The 21,404-nt window shown below is 60.0% G+C and overlaps 2 non-coding genes across 2 annotated transcripts; both read left to right on the top strand.

Annotated features, from left to right (window-relative positions):
- Nucleotides 1-12,809: 12,809 nt before the first annotated feature.
- Nucleotides 12,810-12,928, top strand: LOC131873055 (5S ribosomal RNA). The gene has a single exon (XR_009371094.1). It is a non-coding gene; the product is annotated as a 5S ribosomal RNA (ribosomal RNA).
- Nucleotides 12,929-20,745: 7,817 nt separating this feature from the next.
- Nucleotides 20,746-20,864, top strand: LOC131873057 (5S ribosomal RNA). Its single transcript, XR_009371096.1, has one exon. It is a non-coding gene; the product is annotated as a 5S ribosomal RNA (ribosomal RNA).
- The last annotated feature ends 540 nt before the right edge of the window (nt 20,865-21,404 follow it).

Below are 21,404 nucleotides of genomic sequence, written 5' to 3' on the forward strand. Positions count from 1 at the left end.
AGTCCCACCTCGACCCCGTAAACAAGCTTTTTTGCCTCGAAGAGTTCGTCGGAGACGAAGAAGCAACCTTCAGTGCAAACGTAGCACTCTTTTGTGCAACCGCCCAAACAACGCCCCCTCTACCCTCTGTCGAAACACTCGGCATTGCTGCTCCCTAAGGTGAGCTTCTCCTCATAGGCAATTCCGCTCTTATCCGGTCACGTTTGTGTGCCCGAATTTCGCAAGGCAACCTCCATGGGACATGGAAAAGACTCGAGAAGAGAGCTCGCTCACGGGAGAGAGAAGCCAAGGAGACCACGAGAGTGCTGAGAGTGGGACAGCGCTGAATAGGCGGGAGAAGCCTGCGCGTATAAACGGAGATATATATCCAATTGCAACGAAGGAACGTGCCAAAGATCGAGAACAATGGCAGAAATGCTAGTAACGTGCACTTCGGGACCAACGCATCACCGGAAGACAACCGCCAAACATCGAAAGAGTCGCGATGCTCCGCAACCTACGTGCAAAGCGGTCGCACACCGGGTAAGGGAGTGAGAGCCCCAAACATAGCTGGGCGAGGCGCTCACTCCGCTCTTTAATATCTCGTTAATACCGCCAAGGAAATGGCACAAGCACACACACACAAGCATCCTCGGAAGAGGACAGTTCGAGTGACAGGTCAAATCCAAGAGTTCCGAAGACTACCTCCAGGAACAATCGGGAACAAGACCGATTACAAGTCGTCGAGTCTGTTACTGGGCGAACACGAGATGCGCACAGGAAATCGATCAGCCCTCACAATGGCCCAAGGCCAGAGATCGGACTGCTACGATTTACCCCAACAATCATCGTGCCACTCTTCGCAGAGAGGTGATAGACGCCAACGAGCCCGCGCATAGCAATCGAGGTGTAAAAAGGGCGTTGAAGGCAGGAAGCCTGGACGAAAGAGGCTACGAGGTCACCTCGAAGCGGTCTAAGAATCGGGCGCACTTGGGGCGACTACCAGTGCCAACCCCTTATCCCGCGGTGCGTCCGACACACAGAAATTTCCAAGGCGGCCAAGGAGCCTCCCCGCATAGCAATCGGGGTGTGAGGTTACGGATGCAGCATTGATAGCAATCGAGGTGTGAGGCGAAGGATGCAGAAGTGAGAGCCGAGGGATGTAGCAGAGATAGCAATCGGGGTGTGTGATGCAGAAGAGATAGCAATCGAGGTGTGCGGTGGGAAGGGCCCAGCAGCCAGAATGCATGAAGCGACGGATGAAGCAGTGATGACAACCGGGCTGTGAGGAGAGGAGGGATGCAGCCAAGAAAGCAATCAGGGCTCGAGGCAAGGGATGCATCAAGGATAGCAATCATGTTGTGAGGCGAGATTCCAAAGGCTAAACGTGAGAGGCTGCAGGGTCGACTCAGAGAGGTCTATGCATGTGAGAGGCTGAAAGCAAGGTCGACTCGGAGCGGTCTATGCATCGGGCGCGCTTGGGGCGACTACCAGTGCCAACCCCTTATCCCGCGACGCGTCCGACAAAGAGAACGTTCCAAGGCGGCAGAGGAGGTTACCAGCCGAAGGATGCAGTAGCAATAACAGGTATAGTTCCGCGGCGGCCGAGAAGACTCACCGCATAGGAATCGGGATGCGAGGCGAGGGATGCGGCGGGAAGGCCCCGACGGCTAAACGGAAGAGGCTGCAGGGCCGCCTCGGAATGGTCCAAGCATCGGATGCGATTGGGACGACTACCAGTGCCAACCCCTTATCCCGCGATGCGTCCGATACACAGATAGTTCCAAGGCGGCCGAGGAGCCTCACCGCATATCAATCGGGGTGCGAGGCGAGGGATGGGGCGGGAAGGCCCCAACGGCTAGACGGAAGAGGCTTCAGGGCCACCTCGGAATGGTCCAAGCATCGGACGCGCTTGGGGCGACTGCCAGTGCCAACCCCTTATCCCGCGATGCGTCCGATACACAGATGGTTCCAAGGCGGCCGAGGAGCCTCACCGCATAGCAATCGGGGGTGCGAGGCGAGGGATGGGGCGGGAAGGCCCCAACGGCTAGACGGAAGAGGCTTCAGGGCCGCCTAGGAATGGTCCAAGCATCGGACACGCTTGGGGCGACTACCAGTGACAGCCCCCTATCCCGCGATGCGTCCGATACGAAGATGGTTCCAAGGCGGCCGAGGAGCCTCACCGCATAGCAATCGGGGTGCGAGGTGGGGGATGCGGCGAGATGGCCCCAACGGCTAGACGGAAGAGGCCACAGGGCCGCGTCGGAATAGTCCAAGCATCGGACGCGCTTGGGGCGACTACCAGTGACAACCCCTTATCCCGCGATGCGTCCGATACGAAGATAGTTCCAAGGCGGCCGAGGAGCCTCACCGCATAGCAATCGGGGTGCGAGGTGGGGGATGCGGCGAGATGGCCCCAACGGCTAGACGGAAGAGGCTGCAGGGCCGCCTCGGAATAGTCCAAGCATCGGACGCGCTTGGGGCCACTACCAGTGACAACCCCTTATCCCGCGATGCGTCCGATACGAAGATAGTTCCAAGGCGGCCGAAGAGCCTCACCGCATAGCAATCGGGGTGCGAGGTGGGGGATGCGGCGAGATGGCCCCAACGGCTAGACGGAAGAGGCCACAGGGCCGCCTCGGAATAGTCCAAGCATCGGACGCGCTTGGGGCGACTACCAGTGACAACCCCTTATCCCGCGATGCGTCCGATACGAAGATAGTTCCCAGGCGGCCGAGGAGCCTCACCGCATAGCAATCGGGGTGCGAGGCGAGGGATGCGGCGAGATGGCCCCAAAGGCTAGACGGAAGAGGCTGCAGGGCTGCCTCGGAATAGTCCAAGCATCGGACGCGCTTGGGGCGACTACCACTGCCAACCCCTTATCCCGCGATGCGTCCGATACACAGATAGTTCCGAGGCGGCCGAGGAGGTGGGGGATGCAGCGAGATGGCCCCAACGGCTAGACGGAAGAGGCTGCAGGGCCGCCTCGGAATAGTCCAAGCATCGGACGCGCTTGGGGCGACTACCAGTGACAACCCCTTATCCCGCGATGCGTCCGATACACAGATAGTTCCGAGGCGGCCAAGGAGCCTCACCGCATAGCAATCGTGGTGCGAGGTGGGGGATGCGGCGAGATGGCCCCAACGGCTAGACGGAAGAGGCTGCAGGGCCGCCTCGGAATGGTCCAAGCATCGGATGCGCTTGGGGCGACTACCACTGCCAACCCCTTATCCCGCGATGCGTCCGATACACAGATAGTTCCAAGGCGGCCGAGGAGCCTCACAGCATAGCAATCAGGGTGCGAGGCGAGGGATGCGGCGAGAAAGCCCCAACGGCTAGAGGGAAGAGGCTTCAGGTCCGCCTCGGAATGGTCCAAGCATCGGACGCGCTTGGGGCGACTACCAGTGACAACCCCTTATCCCGCGACGCGTCCGATACACAGATAGTTCCAAGGCGGCCGAGGAGCCTCACCGCATAGCAATCGGGGTGCGAGGCGAGGGATGCGGCGAGAAGGACCCAACGGCTACACGGAAGAGGCTTCGGGGCCGCCTCGGAATGGTCCAAGCATCGGACGCGCTTGGGGCGACTACCAGTGACAACCCCTTATCCCACGACGCGTCCGATACACAGATAGTTCCAAGGCGGCCGAGGAGCCTCACCGCATAGCAATCGGGGTGCGAGGCGAGGGATGCGGCGAGAACGACCCAACGGCTACACGGAAGAGGCTTCGGGGCCGCCTCGGAATGGTCCAAGCATCGGACGCGCTTGGGGCGACTACCAGTGACAACCCCTTATCCCGCGACGCGTCCGATACACAGATAGTTCCAAGGCGGCCGAGGAGCCTCACCGCATAGCAATCGGGGTGCGAGGCGAGGGATGCGGCGAGAAGGACCCAACGGCTAGACGGAAGAGGCTTCGGGTCCGCCTCGGAATGGTCCAAGCATCGGACGCGCTTGGGGCGACTACCAGTGACAACCCCTTATCCCGCGACGCGTCCGATACACAGATAGTTCCAAGGCGGCCGAGGAGCCTCACCGCATAGCAATCGGGGTGCGAGGCGAGGGATGCGGCGAGAAGGACCCAACGGCTAGACGGAAGAGGCTTCGGGTCCGCCTCGGAATGGTCCAAGCATCGGACGCGCTTGGGGCGACTACCAGTGACAACCCCTTATCCCGCGACGCGTCCGATACACAGATAGTTCCAAGGCGGCCGAGGAGCCTCACCGCATAGCAATCGGGGTGCGAGGCGAGGGATGCGGCGAGAAGGACCCAACGGCTAGACGGAAGAGGCTTCGGGTCCGCCTCGGAATGGTCCAAGCATCGGACGCGCTTGGGGCGACTACCAGTGACAACCCCTTATCCCGCGACGCGTCCGATACACAGATAGTTCCGAGGCGGCCGAGGAGCCTCACCGCATAGCAATCGGGGTGCGAGGCGAAGGATGCGGCGAGAAGGACCCAACGGCTAGACGGAAGAGGCTTCGGGTCCGCCTCGGAATGGTCCAAGCATCGGACGCGCTTGGGGCGACTACCAGTGACAACCCCTTATCCCGCGACGCGTCCGATACACAGATAGTTCCAAGGCGGCCGAGGAGCCTCACCGCATAGCAATCGGGGTGCGAGGCGAGGGATGCGGCGAGAAGGACCCAACGGCTAGACGGAAGAGGCTTCAGGGCCGCCTCGGAATGGTCCAAGCATCGAACGCGCTTGGGGCGACTACCAGTGACAACCCCTTATCCCGCGACGCGTCCGATACACAGATAGTTCCGAGGCGGCCGAGGAGCCTCACCGCATAGCAATCGGGGTGCGAGGCGAGGGATGCGGCGAGAAGGACCCAACGGCTAGACGGAAGAGGCTTCAGGGCCGCCTCGGAATGGTCCAAGCATCGGACGCGCTTGGGGCGACTACCAGTGACAACCCCTTATCCCGCGACGCGTCCGATACACAGATAGTTCCGAGGCGGCCGAGGAGCCTCACCGCATAGCAATCGGGGTGCGAGGCGAGGGATGCGGCGAGAAGGACCCAACGGCTAGACGGAAGAGGCTTCAGGGCCGCCTCGGAATGGTCCAAGCATCGGACGCGCTTGGGGCGACTACCAATGACAACCCCTTATCCCGCGACGCGTCCGATACACAGATAGTTCCGAGGCGGCCGAGGAGCCTCACCGCATAGCAATCGGGGTGCGAGGCGAGGGATGCGGCGAGAAGGACCCAACGGCTAGACGGAAGAGGCTTCAGGGCCGCCTCGGAATGGTCCAAGCATCGGACGCGCTTGGGGCGACTACCAGTGACAACCCCTTATCCCGCGACGCGTCCGATACACAGATAGTTCCGAGGCGGCCGAGGAGCCTCACCGCATAGCAATCGGGGTGCGAGGCGAGGGATGCGGCGAGAAGGACCCAACGGCTAGACGGAAGAGGCTTCAGGGCCGCCTCGGAATGGTCCAAGCATCGGACGCGCTTGGGGCGACTACCGTTGCCAACCCCTTATCCCGCGATGCGTCTGATACACAGATAGTTCCGAGGCGGCCGAGGAGCCTCACCGCATAGCAATCGGGTTGCGAGGCAGATTATTGGGAAGGGAACCCCCTGGGATGCGGCTCAAGCAGTGCCCAAAGGGACTGGAATGCGGAATCACATCGAGAGACCCAAATGCTATACGAGGGCTCAAATCGAATTATCGATTTGGCCACGACATGGACGCATCGGAACGACTACCTTTGCCGAACCACTCGCAATTGCATCCATACCGAAACCAATAGACATTTCCGTTAGAGCCCTCGCATAGCATTCGGGAATCTCGCATGCCCCTCTAAATCGACCAATGCTGGCGCTCAATGAAAATCCGAGCGCTACCACCGTTCGAGCGCCAGCATTGGTCGAGTTAGAGGGGCACGGGGGAGAATGCTCCAGTCAACACCTCCCCTATATAAGTTATTTGTCCGATTCTCGCACAACCGTAGTCTGCCTCGTCGAATCAAACAACGGTCCCAGATTCCGACTTCCGTTCCGTAGAGACCCAAAAGCTAGATGGAGGCTCGCAAGAAAGAGAGTCGGCGCATAGCAATCGGGTTTCTCGAACGTTTAGGGACCGAGCTCACTTGCGGATAGGGCAAAATCCGCCAAGCAACCCAAAAGCTAGACGGGGGCTCGAATCGAATCGCCTAGGCGGCCACAACAACGACGTGTTGGATCGACTACCAGTGCCAAACCATTCAGCAAGACTAGTCTGTGTCGAGGCCGGATAGAGATTCTCAGAGAGCGCCCGCATAGCATTTAGGAGACCTGCCGCGTCCCTCACACTCGACAAATGGTGGTGCACGTTTATAAATCCGAGCGATCCCAACCCTTTCAAGCACCAACATCGGTCGAGATAGAGGGGCACGGAGGGGGCTGCGTGAGACAACACAGTCCCCTATATAAGTTATTTGTCCGATTCTCACACATCCGAAGAATGGTCATCAAATCGGACAACAGCCCAAACTTCCGACTTCCGTCCCAGAAAGCCCAAGAGCTATCTAAAACGTTCATGGCCGGAACTCGATCGCGGCTATACCAGTCCGCCAAGCAACCCAAAAGCTAGACTGGAGCTCTAGTCGAATCACCTCTGTGGCCATTGCAAGGACGTGTTGGAGCGACTACCATTGCCGAACCATTCCGCAGGTCGAGTCCATACCAAGGCCGCATAGAGATTCACGATGAGCTCCTGCATAGCAATCAGGAGACTTGCCGTGTCCATCACAATCGATAAATCCTGGTGCAAGATTTTTGCATCCGAGCGCTCCAACCAGTCGAGCACCAGCATCAATCGACATAAACGGGCACGGGGGGAGGATGCTCGAGAACACTACCTCCCCTATATAAGTTATTTGTCCGATTCTCAAGCAGCCGAAGTCTGGTCATCGAATCGGGTCAAAGACCACAACTTCCGACTTTACCCACAATGCAAGTCATCGAATCGAACATCGGCCCCCGAGTCGGACTCCATGCGTATGTCAGGTCATCGGACCCAAATTCCGCCTTCCTGCGCATGGCGGGCCATCAATATCAACTCGGTCATCGGACCCAAACTCCGCCTTTTTGCGTATGGCACGCCTTCAAATCGGTCATCGGACCCAAATTCCGCCTTCCTGTGCATGGCGGGCCATCAACATCAACTCGGTCATCGGACCCAAATTCCGCCTTTCTGCGCATGGCACGCCATCAACTCGGTCATCGGACCCAAATTCCGCCTTCCTGCGCATGGCAGGTCATCGGACACAAATTCAGACCTCGCCAATATGCCTACGTATCGAATCGGTCATCGGACCCAACTTCCGACTTCATCCATACTGTAGGGTCTTTGAGGTTGGCGCGGTGCGCTCAACCCAGGGAGTCGACCCATCGAAGCATACACCTCCCCTATATAAGCTATTTGTCCGATTCCCACACCTGTGTAGTTTGCACCTCTGACCAGGACATCGACCCCAACTTCCGAACTCGACTGCAACGACGGCACCAGCGCCTTGGTGCGCACCTTGCGACGCACAGTCCCAACATTCGCCTTCCTGCACATGGCAGGTCATCGGACCCAAATTCCGACCTCGCGAGTATGCCTACATATCGAATCGGTCATCGGACCCAACTTCCGACTTCATCCATACCGTAGGGTCTTTGAGGTTGGCGCGGTGCGCTCAACCCGGGGAGTCGACCCAACGAAGCATACACCTCCCCTATATAAGCTATTTGTCCGATTCCCACACCTGTGTAGTTTGCACCTCCGATCAAGACATCGACCCCAACTTCCGAACTCGCCTCCAACGACCGAACCAGCGCCTTGGTGCGCACCTTGCAACGCACAGTGCCAACATTCGCCTTCCTGCACGTGGCAGGTCATCGGACCCAAATTCCGACCTCGCGAGTATGCCTACATATCGAATCGGTCATCGGACCCAACTTCCGACTTCATCCATACCGTAGGGTCTTTGAGGTTGGCGCGGTGCGCTCAACCCGGGGAGTCGACCCAACGAAGCATACACCTCCCCTATATAAGCTATTTGTCCGATTCCCACACCTGTGTAGCTTGCACCTCCGATCAGGACATCGACCCCAACTTCCGAACTCGACTAAAAAGACCGCACCAGCGCCTTGGTGTGCACCTTGCAACGCACAGTGTCAACATTCGCCTTCCTGCACATGGCAGGTCATCGGACCCAAATTCCGACCTCATGAGCATACCTACTAATCGAATCGGTCATCGGACCCAACTTCCGACTTCATCCATACCGTAGGGTCTTTGAGGTTGGCGCGGTGCGCTCAACCTGGGGAGTCGACCCATCGAAGCATACACCTCCCCTATATAAGCTATTTGTCCGATTCCGACACCTGTGTAGTTTGCACCTCCGCTCAGGACATCGACCCCAACTTCCGAACTCGCCTGCAACGACCGAACCAGCGCCTTGGTGCGCACCAAAAGTGCGCACTTTTGGAGGGCACTTTTGTGCGCTCCAAAGGTGCGCACTTTTGGAGGGCACTTTTCTGCGCTCCAAAGGTGCGCACTTTTGGAGGGCACTTTTTGGAGGGCACTTTTCTGCGCTCCAAAGGTGCGCACTTTTGGAGGGCACTTTTTGGAGGGCACTTTTCTGCGCTCCAAAGGTGCGCACTTTTGGAGGGCACTTTTTGGAGGGCACTTTTCTGCGCTCCAAAGGTGCGCACTTTTGGAGGGCACTTTTTGGAGGGCACTTTTCTGCGCTCCAAAGGTGCGCACTTTTGGAGGGCACTTTTTGGAGGGCACTTTTCTGCGCTCCAAAGGTGCGCACTTTTGGAGGGCACTTTTTGGAGGGCACTTTTCTGCGCTCCAAAGGTGCGCACTTTTGGAGGGCACTTTTTGGAGGGCACTTTTCTGCGCTCCAAAGGTGCGCACTTTTGGAGGGCACTTTTTGGAGGGCACTTTTCTGCGCTCCAAAGGTGCGCACTTTTGGAGGGCACTTTTTGGAGGGCACTTTTCTGCGCTCCAAAGGTGCGCACTTTTGGAGGGCACTTTTTGGAGGGCACTTTTCTGCGCTCCAAAGGTGCGCACTTTTGGAGGGCACTTTTGTGCACTCCAAAGGTGCGCACTTTTGGAGGGCACTTTTCCTGTGCTCCAAAGGTGCACACCTAGGTGAGCACCTTCGACCACACCTTGTAGCACACCAAACTCTGACTTTCGACTTCATCCGCAATGCAGGGTCTTTGAGGTTGGCGCAATGCGCACAACCAGGGGAGTCGACCCATCAAACCCAACACCTCCCCTATATAAGCTATTTGTCTGATTCTCATACATGCGTAGCCTGCAGGAGCAATTAGGACATCGACCCCAACTTTCGGCTTCTAAACGAAAACAAGGTCTTTGAGGTTGGTGTAATGCGAACAACTAGGGGAGTCAACCCATCAAACCCAACACCTCCCCTATATAAGCTATTTGTCTGATTCTCATACATGTGTAGTCTACAGGAGCAATTAGGACATCGACCCCAACTTTTGACTTCTTAACGAAAACAAGGTCTTTGAGGTTGACGTAATGCGCACAACCAGGGGAGTCGACCCATCAAACCCAACACCTCCCCTATATAAGCTATTTGTCCGATTCTCATACATGTGTAGCCTGCAGGAGCCATTAGGACATTGACCCCAACTTTTGACTTCTTAACGAAAACAAGGTCTTTGAGGTTGGCGTAATGCGCACAACCAAGGGAGTTGACCCATCAAACCCAACACCTCCCCTATATAAGCTATTTGTCTGATTCTCATACATGTGTAGCCTGCAACAACGATTAGGACATCCACCCCAACTTCTGAATTCGTCTGCGTTGACCGCACCAAAGGTGCACGCCTTGGTGCTCACCAAAATCCGACTTCCGACTTCTTCTGCTATGCGGGGTCTTTGAGGTTGGCGCAGTGCGCACAACCAGGGGAGTCAACCCACCGAATGCAACACCTCCCCTATATAAGCTATTTGTCTGATTCTCATACATGCGTAGACTGCAGCAATGATTAGGACATCCACCCCAACTTTTGACTTCTTAAACAAGACAGGGTCTTTGAAGTTGGTGCAGTGCACACAACCAGGGGAGTCGACCCATCAAACGCAACACCTCCCCTATATAAAGCTATTTGTCCGATTCTCATACGTGTAGTCTGCAGCAGCGATTAGGACATCGACCCCAACTTCCGAATTCGTTTGCATTGACCGCACCAAAGGTGCACGCCTTGGTGTGCACCCTGGAGTGCACTTTGGTGCTCACCTCGGTGCACACTTTGGTGTGCACCTCGGTGTGCACCAAAGGTGCGCACCTTGGAGCGCACCAAAGGTGTACACTTTGGAGCGCACCACATAGGGTCTTTGAGAGGTTGGCGCAGTGCGCACACCAAGGTGGGTGTTGAGGTGCGTGCCGAGGTGGGTGGGTGCTAGGGTGCGCTCCATGGTGGGTGCCAGGGTGGGTGCGTGCTAGGGTGGATTCCAAAGAGGGTCATAGGGTGGGTGCCAAGGTGGGTTGGTGATATAGTGGGTTCAAAGGTGGGTACTAGGGTGGGTTCCAAGGTGGGTCACAAGTTGGGTGCCAGGATGCGTGGGTGTTAGGTTGGGTGCCAAGGTGGGCTCCTGCGTGGGTGGGTGCTAGGGTGGGTTTCAAGGTGGACGCGAGGGCGGGTGCCAAGGTGGGTAACAAGTTGGGTGTTAGGATGGGTGAGTGCTAGAGTGGGTGCCAAGGTGGGTGGGTGCTAAGGTGGATGCCAAGGTGGTTCACAGGGTGGGTGGGTTCTAGGGTGAGTTCCAAGGTGGGTCACAGGTTCAGTGCTAGGGTGGGTGTCAAGGCGGGTGTCGAGGTGCCTGGGTGCTAGGGTGTGGATGCCAATGTGGGTCATAGGGTGGGTACTAGGGTGGGCTGCAATGTGGGTGCCAAGGTGGGTAACATGCTCGGTGGGTTCTAAATTGGGTGCCAGGGTGGGTGTGCACCCACCTTGCCCGAGGTGGGTGCCAAGGTGCCAGTGTGGGTGGGTGCTAAGGTGGATGCCAAGGTGGGTGAGAAGGTGGGTGATAGGTTGAGTGGTAGGATGGGTGGGTGCCAAGATGGGTCACAGGGTGGGTGCAAGGGTGGGTAGGTGCTAGGGTTGGTGTCAGGGTGGGTGGGTGCTAGGTTGGGTTCCAAGGTGGGTGCGAGGGTGAGTGTCAAGGTGGGTCACAGGTTAGGTGCTAGGATGGGTGAGTGCTAGGGTGCAAAGGTGCCAGGGTGGGTGCTAGGATGGGTCGATGCTAGGGTGAGTGGCAAGGTGGGTCCACAAGTGTCAAGGTGGGTGCCGAGGTGGGTGCCAAGTCGGCGACTGCTATGGTGGATGCCAAGGTGGGTCACGGGGTGGGTGCCAAGTTGCTAGGTTGGGTTCCAAGGTGGGTGCCAACGTGGGTGCTAGGGTGCGTGGGTTAAAGGGTGTGTCACAACGTGGGTGCCAGGATGGGTGCGCACCCACACTGGCCAAGACGGGTGCGGGTGCAAGGTTGGGTTCCAAGCCCGGTCACAGGCTGGGTGCTAGGATGGGTGGGTGCCAAGGTGGGCACCAGGGTGGGTGCACCCACCCTGGCCAAGGTGGGTCACGGGGTGGGTCCTAGGGTGGGTAACGGGGTGGGTACTAAGGTGCGTGCCAAGGTGGGTCATAGGGTGGGTGCCAAGGTGGGCACCAGGGTGGGTGTGCACCAACCCTAGCCAGGGTAGGTCACGGGGTGGTTGTCGGGGTGGGCGTCAAGGAGCCAAGGTGGGTGGCAAGTAGCCAAGTTGCGTGCCAAGGTGGGTGTCGGGGTGGGTGCCAAGGATCCAAGGTGGGTGCCAAGGAACCAAGGTGGGTGTCTGGGTGGGTGCCGAGGTGGGAGCCAGGGTGGGTCCCAAGGTGAGTGCAAAGGTGGGTGCCAGGGTCAAGGTGAGTGCCAATGTGGGTTCCAAGGTGCCAGGGTCAGGGTGAGTGCCAATGTGGGTTCAAAGGTGCTAAGTTGGGTGCGAGGTTGGGTGCGAGGGTGGGTGGGTGCCAAGGTGTGCTAGGTGGAAGCCCGGGTGGGTCGGCATCCCATGGGTGTCGAGTTGGGTGCCTGATGGGTGCTTCTTGTCAAGTTTTAGTCGTCGGGACTCATTTCGAGCCTTAGAGGTCGTTTCTTGTCCGGTTGCCCTGTCTTCGACCTGGGAACCCAATTTTGGTCCTCGGGTCCCATTTTTTTTTGTCTCGCATCCCACTTTTGGCCTGTGGCCTTTTCGGGGTCGATTCTCGTTTTGGGCATCAGAGCATGTTTCTTCTCCTAAAACCCAATATTTGTTTATTAAGTCTCGGAACACATTTTTGTTCTCGTGGACCCATCATGGGTCTTGGAACGCATTTGTGGTCCTTGGGTCCCATTTTGCATCCCGAAACTTGTGTTTTGGTGCTTGATCCCTATTTTGGGTGCCCACCTTGCACCAAGTGCGCACCCGGGGCAAACCGAGCGCCTTGGTGCACCGGGGCAAGATCGAGCGTGCACCCGAGGCGCCCCGAACATGCACCAAGGTGCACTCGGCCCACATGTGAGCGCAGGTCGTTGCGCCCGAGGTGGTGTGTGGGCACCGCGTTGCAGACGGGACACTGCACGCACACGACGCCCCCTCCAGGTGCACGCACGTAGGCCGGGCCGGGTGCACACCCGACGCCCTAGCAAGGTGCGCGCACCCGGGCAGGGCTCACACTTGGCGAACGGGGCGCACTTCGCGAGGGAGGGTGTGCACCTCGACGGGGGTGGGTGGCCGGGGTGGATTCGCACGTGGGTCGCGGTTTGCTAAGTACACACTGCGACAAGCTCATAACGGGTGCGATCATACCAGCGTTAGTGCACCGGATCCCATCAGAACTCCGCAGTTAAGCGCGCTTGGGCCGGAGTAGTACTGGGATGGGTGACCTCCCGGGAAGTCCCGGTGTTGCACCCTTTTTTAGTTTTTCGCCGGGCGTCGCAATGCTATTTGAATAAACCTTTTGCCCGTTTGCGTTCTCGTCGGGGCCGGGCCGGGCCGGGGTGCGCTGCCCGCACTACCGCGCGCGCGGGGGCGACACCGAGCGCGCACCCGAGGCGCCCCGAGCACACAGGCCACGGTGCAACCCGGGCGTTGTGCGCGCACCCCGGTGCGCCCGAGGTGCTGCGCGCGCACCCAGGTGAAATCGGTGTGCACCTCGGCCAGTGCGCGCTCGGTCGAGTCGCGCACGTTGGCCAAGGTGCACGGTGATGTTTCTTACTCTAAGGTTCCGCACCAGACGCCCGGGACAGGTGAGCGAAGCTGGGCGGGGCCGGGTGCGCGGCCGGGGCAGGTGCACGCAGCTGGAGAGAGCTTTGGAGCACACTTCGGAGCGCACCAATGATGCGCTCCATTCAAAAGTTTCCTGAAAAGGCAAAAAAAGTTGAGATTATAGAATTTCCCACTTGAGAGATTGTAAAAAAAAAAAATTTAAAATGAAGGAAACGCGGGTGCCAAGGTGTGCGCAGCCCAGCCAAGGTGTGCGCACCAAGGCGCCCACCCTGGCGAAGGTGCACGCAAGGTGCGCACCCGAGGCAAACCGGACAATTAACCCAACTTTCGACTTCGCGCGCACCTTGGAGCGCACTTCGGAGCGCTCCTTGGTGCGCACCAATCTTGGGCACCTCGGAGTGCACCATGGCGCCCACCAAGGTGCGCACCCGGGGCAAACCGAGCTCCGACTTCGTGCGCACCTTGGAGCGCACGAAAGGTGCGCACCATGGCGCCCACCAAGGTGCGCAGCCCAGCCAAGGCGTGCGCATCAAGGTGCGCACCCTGGCGAAGGTGCGCACCCGGGGCAAACCGAGCTCCGACTTCGTGCGCACCTTGGAGCGCACAAAAGGTGCGCAACCCAGCCAAGGTGTGCGCACCCCGGTCAAACCGAGCTCCGAATCGTGCGCACCAGAGGTGCACGCCATCGTGCGCACCTTGGAGCACACTTCGGAGCCCTCCTTGGTGCGCGCCGATGTTGCGCACCTCGGAGCGCACCCGGGGAAAACAATGCAATTAACCCGACTTTCGACTTCGTGGGCACCTCGGAGCGCTCTCGGGTTCGCACCTCGGAGCACACCGAGGTGCGCACCTTTGATGCGCTGCCTTCACCAATTTCCAGAAAAGGCAAGAAAACATTGAGAAGGTGTGCGCACCGAGGTGCCCACCCTGGCGAAGGTGCACGCGAGGTGCGCACCCGGGGCAAACCGGGCTCCGACTTCGTGCACGCCGCACCTTGGAGCACACTTCGGAGCGCTCCTTGGTGCGCACCAGGGCGCGCAACCCAGCCGAGGTGCCCACCCCGGCGAAGGTGCACGCGAGGTGCGCACCCGGGGCAAACCGGGCTCCGACTTCGTGCACGCCATGGTGCCCACCGCGGCGAAGGTGCACGCGAGGTGCGCACCCGGGGCAAACCGGGCTCCGACTTCGTGCACGCCGCACCTTGGAGCACACTTCGGAGCGCTCCTTGGTGCGCACCATGGTGCCCACCAGGGCGCGCAACCCCGCCGAAGGTGCACGCGAGGTGCGCACCCGGGGCAAACCGGGCTCCGACTTCGTGCACGCCGCACCTTGGAGCACACTTCGGAGCGCTCCTTGGTGCGCACCATGGTGCCCACCAGGGCGCGCAACCCCGCCGAAGGTGCACGCGAGGTGCGCACCCGGGGCAAACCGGGCTCCGACTTCGTGCACGCCATGGTGCGCACCGCGGCGAAGGTGCGCACCCGGGGCAAACCGGGCTCCGACTTCGTGCACGCCGCACCTTGGAGCACACTTCGGAGCGCTCCTTGGTGCGCACCAGGGCGCGCAACCCAGCCGAGGTGCCCACCCCGGCGAAGGTGCACGCGAGGTGCGTACCCGGGGCAAACCGGGCTCCGACTTCGTGCACGCCGCACCTTGGAGCACACTTCGGAGCGCTCCTTGGTGCGCACCATGGTGCCCACCAGGCCGCGCAACCCAGCCAAGGTGTGCGCACCAAGGTGCACGCGAGGTGCGCACCCGGGGCAAACCGGGGTCCGACTTCGTGCACGCCGCACCTTGGAGCACACATCGGGGCGCTCCCGGGTTCGCACCGGCGTTGCGCACCGTGGTGGGCACCTCGGAGCACACCAAGGTGGGCAGCGAGGTGCGCACCTTTGATGCGATGCCTTCACTAATTTCCATAAAAGGCAAAAAAAAAACGAGATTTTAAAATTTCCGTTTTGAAAGATAGTGAGAAAAAGGGAATGCTGGTGCCATCTTGAGCCCGCCCTGGTGCGCAGCCCAGCCAAGGTTTGCGCACCAAGGTGCCCACCCTGGCGAAGGTGCGCGCCCGGGCAATTAACCCAACTTCCAACTTCGCGCGCGCCAGGGTGGGAGCGCACCCAACAACCGGGCCTGGGAAGAGCCAATGCGAGAAACCCCACCAAACTCTCTGACAAAAAAAGAGGGGGCGCTCCAGTAACCCCGCTTCGGAGCGCACCCTGGGCAAACCCAGCCAAGGTGCCCACCCCGGCCAAGGTACAGGCGAGGTGCGCACCCGGGGCAAACCGGGCTCCGACAACGTGCACGCCGCACCTTGGAGCACACTTCGTAGCGCTCCCGGGTGCGCACCTCAGAGCACACCAAGGTGGGCAGCGAGGTGCGCACCTTTGATGCGCTGCCTTCACTAATTTCCAGAAAAGGCAAAAAAAAAAGGAGATTTTAAAATTTCCGTTTTGAAAGATAGTGAAAAAAACGGAACGCGCGTGCCATCTTGAGCCCGCCTTGGTGCGCAGCCCAGGTAAGGTGCCCACCCTGGCAAAGGTGCGCACCCGGGCAATTAACCCTACTTCCGACTTCGTGCGCGCCAGGGTGGCAACCGGGCCTCGGAAGAGCCAATGCGAGAAACCCCACCAAACGCTCCGACAAAAAAAGAGGCGGCGCTCCAATAACCCCGCTTCGGAGCGCAGCCGGGGCAAACCCAGCCAAGGTGCCCACCCCGACGAAGGTGCACGCGAGGTGCGCACCCGGGGCAAACCGGGCTCCGACAACGTGCACGCAGCACCTTGGAGCACACTTCGAAGCACTCCCGGGTGCCCACCGGCGTTGCGCACCGTGGTGGGCAGCGAGGTGCGCACCTTTGATGCGCTGCCTTCACTAATTTCCAGAAAAAGGCAAAAAAAAATGAGATTTTAAAATTTCCGTTTTGAAAGATAGTGAAAAAAAAGGAACGCGGGTGCCATCTTGAGCCCGCCCTGGTGCGCAGCCCAGGCAAGGCATGCGCACCAAGGTGCCCACCCGAGGTGCACACCCGGGGCAAACCGGGCTCCGACTTCGTGCAGGCCGCACCTTGGAGCACACTTCGGAGCGCTCCTTGGTGCGCACCATGGTGCCCACCAGGGCGCGCAACCCAGCCAAGGTCTGCACACCAAGGTGCCCACCCCGGCGAAGGTGCACGCGAGGTGCGCACCCGGGGCAAACCGGGCTCCGACTTCGTGCACGCCATGGTGCCCACCGCGGCGAAGGTGCACGCGAGGTGCGCACCCGGGGCAAACCGGGCTCCGACTTCGTGCACGCCGCACCTTGGAGCACACTTCGGAGCGCTCCTTGGTGCGCACCATGGTGCCCACCAGGGCGCGCAACCCAGCCAAGGTGTGCGCACCAAGGTGCACGCGAGGTGCGCACCCGGGGCAAACCGGGGTCCGACTTCGTGCACGCCGCACCTTGGAGCACACATCGGAGCGCTCCCAGGTTCGCACCAGCGTTGCGCACCTTTGATGCGCTGCCTTCACTAATTTCAAGAAAAGGCAAAAAAAAACGAGATTTTAAAATTTCCGTTCTGAAAGATAGTGAAAAAAACGGAACGCGGGTGCCATCTTGAGCCCTTCCTGGTGCGCAGCCCAGGCAAGTTGTGCGCACCAAGGTGCCCACCCTGGCGGAGGTGCGCGCCCGGGGCAATCCGGGCTCCGACTTCGTGCACTGCATGGTGCCCACCAAGGCGCGCAACCCAGCCAAGGTGCCCACCGCAGCGAAGGTGCACGCGAGGTGCGCACCCGAGGTGCACACCCGGGGCAAACCGGGCTCCGACTTCGTGCACGCCGCACCTTGGAGCACACTTCAGAGCGCTCCTTGGTGCGCACCAGGGCGCGCAACCCAGCCGAGGTGCCCACCCCGGCGAAGGTGCACGCGAGGTGCGCACCCGGGGCAAACCGGGCTCCGACTTCGTGCACGCCATGGTGCCCACCGCGGCGAAGGTGCGCACCCGGGGCAAACCGGGCTCCGACTTCGTGCACGCCGCACCTTGGAGCACACTTCGGAGCGCTCCTTGGTGCGCACCATGGTGCCCACCAGGCCGCGCAACCCAGCCAAGGTGTGCGCACCAAGGTGCACGCGAGGTGCGCACCCGGGGCAAACCGGGGTCCGACTTCGTGCACGCCGCACCTTGGAGCACACATCGGGGCGCTCCCGGGTTCGCACCGGCGTTGCGCACCGTGGTGGGCACCTCGGAGCACACCAAGGTGGGCAGCGAGGTGCGCACCTTTGATGCGATGCCTTCACTAATTTCCATAAAAGGCAAAAAAAAAACGAGATTTTAAAATTTCCGTTTTGAAAGATAGTGAGAAAAAGGGAATGCTGGTGCCATCTTGAGCCCGCCCTGGTGCGCAGCCCAGCCAAGGTTTGCGCACCAAGGTGCCCACCCTGGCGAAGGTGCGCGCCCGGGCAATTAACCCAACTTCCAACTTCGCGCGCGCCAGGGTGGGAGCGCACCCAACAACCGGGCCTGGGAAGAGCCAATGCGAGAAACCCCACCAAACTCTCTGACAAAAAAAGAGGGGGCGCTCCAGTAACCCCGCTTCGGAGCGCACCCTGGGCAAACCCAGCCAAGGTGCCCACCCCGGCCAAGGTGCAGGCGAGGTGCGCACCCGGGGCAAACCGGGCTCCGACAACGTGCACGCCGCACCTTGGAGCACACTTCGTAGCGCTCCCGGGTGCGCACCTCAGAGCACACCAAGGTGGGCAGCGAGGTGCGCACCTTTGATGCGCTGCCTTCACTAATTTCCAGAAAAGGCAAAAAAAAAAGGAGATTTTAAAATTTCCGTTTTGAAAGATAGTGAAAAAAACGGAACGCGCGTGCCATCTTGAGCCCGCCCTGGTGCGCAGCCCAGGTAAGGTGCCACCCTGGCAAAGGTGCGCACCCGGGCAATTAACCCTACTTCCGACTTCGTGCGCGCCAGGGTGGCAACCGGGCCTCGGAAGAGCCAATGCGAGAAACCCCACCAAACGCTCCGACAAAAAAAGAGGCGGCGCTCCAATAACCCCGCTTCGGAGCGCAGCCGGGGCAAACCAAGCCAAGGTGCCCACCCCGACGAAGGTGCACGCGAGGTGCGCACCCGGGGCAAACCGGGCTCCGACAACGTGCACGCAGCACCTTGGAGCACACTTCGAAGCACTCCCGGGTGCCCACCGGCGTTGCGCACCGTGGTGGGCAGCGAGGTGCGCACCTTTGATGCGCTGCCTTCACTAATTTCCAGAAAAAGGCAAAAAAAAATGAGATTTTAAAATTTCCGTTTTGAAAGATAGTGAAAAAAAAGGAACGCGGGTGCCATCTTGAGCCCGCCCTGGTGCGCAGCCCAGGCAAGGCATGCGCACCAAGGTGCCCACCCGAGGTGCACACCCGGGGCAAACCGGGCTCCGACTTCGTGCAGGCCGCACCTTGGAGCACACTTCGGAGCGCTCCTTGGTGCGCACCATGGTGCCCACCAGGGCGCACCCGAGGCAAACCGGGCTCCGACTTCGTGCACGCCGCACCTTGGAGCACACATCGGAGCGCTCCCAGGTTCGCACCAGCGTTGCGCACCTTTGATGCGCTGCCTTCACTAATTTCCAGAAAAGGCAAAAAAAAACGATATTTTAAAATTTCCGTTCTGAAAGATAGTGAAAAAAACGGAACGCGGGTGCCATCTTGAGCCCTTCCTGATGCGCAGCCCAGGCAAGTTGTGCGCACCAAGGTGCCCACCCTGGCGGAGGTGCGCGCCCGGGGCAAACCGGGCTCCGACTTCGTGCACTGCATGGTGCCCACCAAGGCGCGCAACCCAGCCAAGGTGCCCACCGCAGCGAAGGTGCACGCGAGGTGCGCACCCGAGGTGCACACCCGGGGCAAACCGGGCTCCGACTTCGTGCACGCCGCACCTTGGAGCACACTTCAGAGCGCTCCTTGGTACGCACCAGGGCGCGCAACCCAGCCAAGGTGCTCACCCCGGCGAAGGTGCACGCGAGGTGCGCACCCGGGGCAAACCGGGCTCGGACTTCGTGCACGCCGCACCTTGGAGCACACATCGGAGCGCTCCCGGGTTCGCACCAGCATTGCGCACCTTTGATGCGCTGCCTTCACTAATTTCCAGAAAAGGCAAAAAAAAGAAAAAAATGAGATTTTAAAATTTCCGTTTTGAAAGATAGTGAAAAAAACGGAACGCGGGTGCCATCTTGAGCCCGCCCTGGTGTGCAGCCCAGGCAAGTTGTGCGCACCAAGGCACCCACCCTGGCCAAGGTGGGTCACGGGGTGGGTCCTAGGGTGGGTAACGGGGTGGGTACTAAGGTGCGTGCCAAGGTGGGTCATAGGGTGGGTGCCAAGGTGGGCACCAGGGTGGGTGTGCACCAACCCTAGCCAGGGTAGGTCACGGGGTGGTTGTCGGGGTGGGCGTCAAGGAGCCAAGGTGGGTGGCAAGTAGCCAAGTTGCGTGCCAAGGTGGGTGTCGGGGTGGGTGCCAAGGATCCAAGGTGGGTGCCAAGGAACCAAGGTGGGTGTCTGGGTGGGTGCCGAGGTGGGAGCCAGGGTGGGTCCCAAGGTGAGTGCAAAGGTGGGTGCCAGGGTCAAGGTGAGTGCCAATGTGGGTTCCAAGGTGCCAGGGTCAGGGTGAGTGCCAATGTGGGTTCAAAGGTGCTAAGTTGGGTGCGAGGTTGGGTGCGAGGGTGGGTGGGTGCCAAGGTGTGCTAGGTGGAAGCCCGGGTGGGTCGGCATCCCATGGGTGTCGAGTTGGGTGCCTGATGGGTGCTTCTTGTCAAGTTTTAGTCGTCGGGACTCATTTCGAGCCTTAGAGGTCGTTTCTTGTCCGGTTGCCCTGTCTTCGACCTGGGAACCCAATTTTGGTCCTCGGGTCCCATTTTTTTTTGTCTCGCATCCCACTTTTGGCCTGTGGCCTTTTCGGGGTCGATTCTCGTTTTGGGCATCAGAGCATGTTTCTTCTCCTAAAACCCAATATTTGTTTATTAAGTCTCGGAACACATTTTTGTTCTCGTGGACCCATCATGGGTCTTGGAACGCATTTGTGGTCCTTGGGTCCCATTTTGCATCCCGAAACTTGTGTTTTGGTGCTTGATCCCTATTTTGGGTGCCCACCTTGCACCAAGTGCGCACCCGGGGCAAACCGAGCGCCTTGGTGCACCGGGGCAAGATCGAGCGTGCACCCGAGGCGCCCCGAACATGCACCAAGGTGCACTCGGCCCACATGTGAGCGCAGGTCGTTGCGCCCGAGGTGGTGTGTGGGCACCGCGTTGCAGACGGGACACTGCACGCACACGACGCCCCCTACAGGTGCACGCACGTAGGCCGGGCCGGGTGCACACCCGACGCCCTAGCAAGGTGCGCGCACCCGGGCAGGGCTCACACTTGGCGAACGGGGCGCACTTCGCGAGGGAGGGTGTGCACCTCGACGGGGGTGGGTGGCCGGGGTGGATTCGCACGTGGGTCGCGGTTTGCTAAGTACACACTGCGACAAGCTCATAACGGGTGCGATCATACCAGCGTTAGTGCACCGGATCCCATCAGAACTCCGCAGTTAAGCGCGCTTGGGCCGGAGTAGTACTGGGATGGGTGACCTCCCGGGAAGTCCCGGTGTTGCACCCTTTTTTAGTTTTTCGCCGGGCATCGCAATGCTATTTGAATAAACCTTTTGCCCGTTTGCGTTCTCGTCGGGGCCGGGCCGGGCCGGGGTGCGCTGCCCGCACTACCGCGCGCGCGGGGGCGACACCGAGCGCGCACCCGAGGCGCCCCGAGCACACAGGCCACGGTGCAACCCGGGCGTTGTGCGCGCACCCCGGTGCGCCCGAGGTGCTGCGCGCGCACCCAGGTGAAATCGGTGTGCACCTCGGCCAGTGCGCGCTCGGTCGAGTCGCGCACGTTGGCCAAGGTGCACGGTGATGTTTCTTACTCTAAGGTTCCGCACCAGACGCCCGGGACAGGTGAGCGAAGCTGGGCGGGGCCGGGTGCGCGGCCGGGGCAGGTGCACGCAGCTGGAGAGAGCTTTGGAGCACACTTCGGAGCGCACCAATGATGCGCTCCATTCAAAAGTTTCCTGAAAAGGCAAAAAAAGTTGAGATTATAGAATTTCCCACTTGAGAGATTGTAAAAAAAAAAAATTTAAAATGAAGGAAACGCGGGTGCCAA

The sequence above is a fragment of the Cryptomeria japonica genome, unplaced genomic scaffold, assembly GCF_030272615.1.
Source record: "Cryptomeria japonica unplaced genomic scaffold, Sugi_1.0 HiC_scaffold_1004, whole genome shotgun sequence".
NCBI lineage: Eukaryota > Viridiplantae > Streptophyta > Pinopsida > Cupressales > Cupressaceae > Cryptomeria > Cryptomeria japonica.